This window comes from Babylonia areolata, chromosome 30 (genome assembly GCF_041734735.1).
Source record: "Babylonia areolata isolate BAREFJ2019XMU chromosome 30, ASM4173473v1, whole genome shotgun sequence".
NCBI lineage: Eukaryota > Metazoa > Mollusca > Gastropoda > Neogastropoda > Buccinidae > Babylonia > Babylonia areolata.
Window position 1 is genome coordinate 15,913,784 of NC_134905.1, and position 5,000 is coordinate 15,918,783.

Below are 5,000 nucleotides of genomic sequence, written 5' to 3' on the forward strand. Positions count from 1 at the left end.
CTCACAGCAGAGTACTCTGCCAAGTGACTGGAAAATGGACACATCAAAATCTGTGCCCTCTGGTAGCTGGCAAAAAAACAGTGACCAAAATACCGAGAATAATAAATAACGAGCAGGTCAAGGCCCAGGTCAATCGAACATTACTCTGAATGCAGATAATTTAGATGTGCAATCTCATCATGGTCCATGTTTATTTGATAAGCAGACTGAATGTGCACGTGACTCTGTTTTGTCTTTTCTCACATACAATGTTGAAGGGTTATTTTCAATGACAAACGAACTTGATTTCTCATCATTTGTTTTTCAATATCATTTTGTCCTTTTAGTTGAAACCTTTGCACAGTCAGTTCCAGAATCATTCATACAAACTCACATTCCTTTTGTATCCCCTGGTGTGAAAGTGTCAGACAGTATTCACGGTCGTCTTTCTGGGGGTGTTGCAATGTTTGTACGTAGAGATTTAAGTAAGTACGCTGAGCAAATTGAAATGGAATTCGATAACGTAATCGTACTGAAGCTATCTCATAAGCTTCTTGGAACATCCACTGATTGTTTGTTAGTAGGAATATACATACCCCCTGAGAACTCACCTTACTATGAAGAAACTGAAATATATAATGGAATTACACTGCTCGAAGCACTTCTATTCGATTTAGCACGGGACTATGGTGATATCCCGCTTATCCTATGTGGGGATTTCAATTCGAGAACAGGCTCTCTGAACACACCAGGCATTGACCCAGTTGCAGAGATCCATGAAATGAGAACTGAATACAGTGAAACTAATAACGAAACCAGTAGACATTCTAGTGACTTAAGTGTCAATTCCTTTGGGAGACTTCTTATTGATGTATGTCAAGATTTCAATTTGTTGATAATGAATGGCTTGCAGTCTTTACACTTTCCAGATACTTTCACATATGTGTCACAAACTGGTTGTAGTGTTGTAGACTATTTTATTGTTTCTCGCAGTTTACTATCAAGATGCATAAGAATGAATGTTTTACCAATGATTGAATCTAAACATCTACCTGTAGATTTGTACATGAAAACTACTAGTGAAATTAGCTTGAAAAAAGATGTGCCTAAGTCATTTTCATTCGTGAAGTATAAGTGGTATGAAGAAAAGCAAACCGAGTTTATGTGTAGGATACACTCTGATTACGCAAAAGATTTACTGTGCAGAGCCACAGCTTCGATCGAAAGTAACTTTAATGAAGCACTTTATTTGTTTAATGAATATCTGAGCCATGCTGGCGAGTGTATGAAAAAAACAGTTGTAATTGGAAACGAAAAACAGCATATATGGTTTGATAAAGAATGTAGACAAGAAAGGAAATCACTCCGTCAGAGTTTAAGAAAAATTTGTAAAACTCGTTTTTCAAACAATGACAATACATACATGCAAAGCAAGAAAGAACTCGATGACGACAGAAACACATACGCACAAAAAAGAAGAGAATATAAAGAGCTTCTAAGACAAAAGAAACGATCACACAAAGAGAATACAGTTAATATTCTACAGAATAATTTAAATAACCCAAAGAAGTTTTGGGACACCATTCGCGCTGTACGCCCAAGGGCCGGAGTGCACACTACTATCAGCAGTGGAGAATGGTACGATCACTTTAAAAATGTTTTTAGTTATCTTGAAAGTGTTCCAACAGAGAATTATAGTAATCAGAACGACACGGATACCGCGAATGAAACTGATAACTGTGAAACTTTAAATGGGTCTATTTCGGCAGATGAGGTTCGGGATGCAATCAAAGCATTAAAACGCAATAAGGCAGCAGGACCAGATGGCTTGATAGGAGAATTCTTTAAGAACAGTTCAGAACAAATCACACCTTTCCTTGTTAAGTTCTTTAATTTTCTTTTTGATCGCGGTTTATTTCCTGATGAGTGGTGTCTATCAATTATACAGCCACTACATAAGAAAGGTGACTTGAATAATGCTGATAATTATAGAGGTATATCACTGTTGAATATTTCTAGCAAGTTGTACAGCTTTATTTTGAACAAACGCATCACACAATGGATAGAAGACAATAACATTATTGGGGAGGAACAAGCAGGCTTTAGGGAAGGTCACAGCACATTCGATCACATTTTCACCCTTGTAGCTATGATACAGAAACAATTAGTAAGACATAGAAAATTATATGTAGCCTTCATTGATTTTCGGAAAGCCTTCGACTCAGTGTGTAGGGACAAATTATGGAAAATACTGCATGAGAATGGTATAAACGGTAAGGTTCTAAAGGCCCTGAAAAGTATATATAAAGTTGTCAGTGCAAGAGTTCGCACGGGTGGTGACGTAACTGAAGCTTTTCTGTGTCCACGCGGTTTGAAACAAGGGGAGGCTTGTTCACCAGTTCTTTTTTCACTATTAATTAATGAATTAACAAAAGATATTCTTCGAAGTGGCAGGCATGGCATTCAGCTGTCGCCAGACTTTATTGAGTTATTTATTCTTCTTTTCGCAGATGATGTTGTTTTATTCTCTGATAGCGTTATTGGTCTCCAAAATCAGTTGAATGTGTTATACAGAACATCAGAACGATTTGATCTAGTTGTTAATTTAGATAAATCAAATGTAGTTGTTTTTAGAAATGGTGGGCATTTATCTTTAGCAGAAAGATGGTCATTTGGAAATGAAACATTGCAAACTATTAACATGTATAAATACCTCGGAATTTATCTGTCCACAAGACTTACGTTCTCTCATTCTCTTAAAGACCTCGCAGATCGAGCAAGGAAAGGAGTGTCAGCAATAATAAAAGTACTTTGGTCCATTGGAGAACATTCACCACAGGTATTCTTTAAGATGTTTGATTGTCAGATACAGCCAATACTGATGTACGGGTCTGAAATATGGGGTTTAACTGCTGATCAAGAATACACTGAAAGAATTCACTTAACAGCATTGAAACGGGTGTGAGTCCAAAGTCACCTAGACACTTGGTATACGGAGAAACAGGAAGATACCCACTTTTTATCAATGCTTATGTAAGATGCATTAAGTTTTGGCTTCGAATAGTATGTATGAACGAAAACAGATATACAAAAAAAGCCTATTATATGTTATTATCTCTGCAAAGTCAAAATTATGTTACATGGGCGTGTCGTGTTCGTAATGTTTTATATATGTATGGATTTGGCTTCGTTTGGGAAGCACAAGGTGTGGGGAATGTTAAAACATTTATTTCAGAATTCAAACAGAGACTAATTGATTCTTCCACTCAAGAATGGCATACTGCACTCGAAGGTCACGATTTCTTTCAAATGTATGCAAGCTTCAACCAAACTATAACTCCTAAAGCTTATATATATCAGCTCAGGAATGTTAACTTTCGAAATTGCCTTGCTAAGTTTAGAATGGGTATGTCTCCAATTAAACATAGTTATTTACAGTACAAGCCAAATTTGAATAAAGCTGATAGTTGCTGCCCTTTTTGCTCCAACACGATTGAAAATGAAATACACTTTCTGTTTGTATGTCCTAAATATACGGAATTGAGACACGAATTAATACCGCTTAAATACTTCAGAAGCCCATCATTGTCCAGACTCTCTTCTATCTTAGCTAGCGAAAATTCTGAAACAATCTGGAAACTGTCAATGTATATCTATAAAGCACTAACTTTGAGGAAAAAATGCCTTAATGATATGTAAATGAACACATGTTGCATGCTACATTTTGTTACGGAAGCTAAAGGTTGGGTCATTCAGACACCCACTGGACATCCGAGGGGTCTGTGTAGAGCTTCCGTCGTCAGAATTGTGGTATTCTTTGTCAACATTCACGTCTTCAGTATAAGAGCCTTCCGCTTGCAATATTTTGATGATGGTAATTGGGGTGAAACGCTGTTAACGTCGTCTCTTTCGCCGTTCGTGTGGAAAGAGTTAAAAAAAAACCAAGAAAAACATATACCTTCATTTCCTTACAGAGGTTCACAAACAGCGTCTGTTCACATCAGCTTCGTACGAGAGAGAGAGAGAGCAGAGGAAGAGAAAGGAAGAGCAAGAGAGGGAGACAGAAAGAGGGATAATCAGGGATGGGTTGAAGGATGAATAAACCGATATACGGTGAGACAGACAGGGAGGGAAAGAGAGAAGGGAAAAGGAGAAATATGGGGGCTGGGGTGGGGGGGGGGCAAGAACAAAAAGAGACAGGGAGGAAGAAATAGCGGGGGAGGGGGGTCAGACAAAAGAGAGAGAGAGAGAGAGAGAGAGAGATGGAGAAAGAGGGAAGGAGAGAGGACAGAGACAGACAGACACGTACACACAGAACACATGGACTTGTGGATGGGTTTAACAACCGATGAAGGTGTGCGAGTCACAGAGAGAGAGAGAGAGAGAGAGAGAGAGAGAGAGAGGCAAGGGAGGTGCGGGGGGGCGGGGGGGGGGGGGGGGGGGGGGGGGGGGGTGCGGAGAGTCGGGCGGGTTAACGAAAACGATAACAATAACAAATGTCTTTGATGAGAGAAGCGGCTTACACGCTTCTTTATATGATAGTCAGTCGTGTCCGACTATGACCATCAGAACAGCAGAGGAGGCAACTTCTGTTCCGACTATTTGTTGGGCTAGAATTTGATCACAGTGGAGAGTGTCTTGCCCAAGTTACATTATCCCCACTCTCTCGGCCAAGAAGGTTTTTGGACAGTCGGCGTTGGGATGGTTCCCAAAAGCCAACCAGCCCACAAGGCTGCAGCACTAAGAGAGCCAGTGCAATTTTGCCTCCTAGTTTTGAGAGTCATAGTCCTTCACAAAAGACTAAGCTGTATATGGTTTCCCATTGACTGGAGAAACCATTGATAATACAGCTCTCACATTGCTGTTGGCCCAAATGTAAACTTATGTCAATCTGTGATATAAGCCGAGTGTTGGGCCTAAACACGCTTCTTTACATTATAAATAAAAAAAAAACAATCATCATCATTATGATAGAAATAATAATGATAATAATAATAATTTCATTTATTTTCAGTCAAATA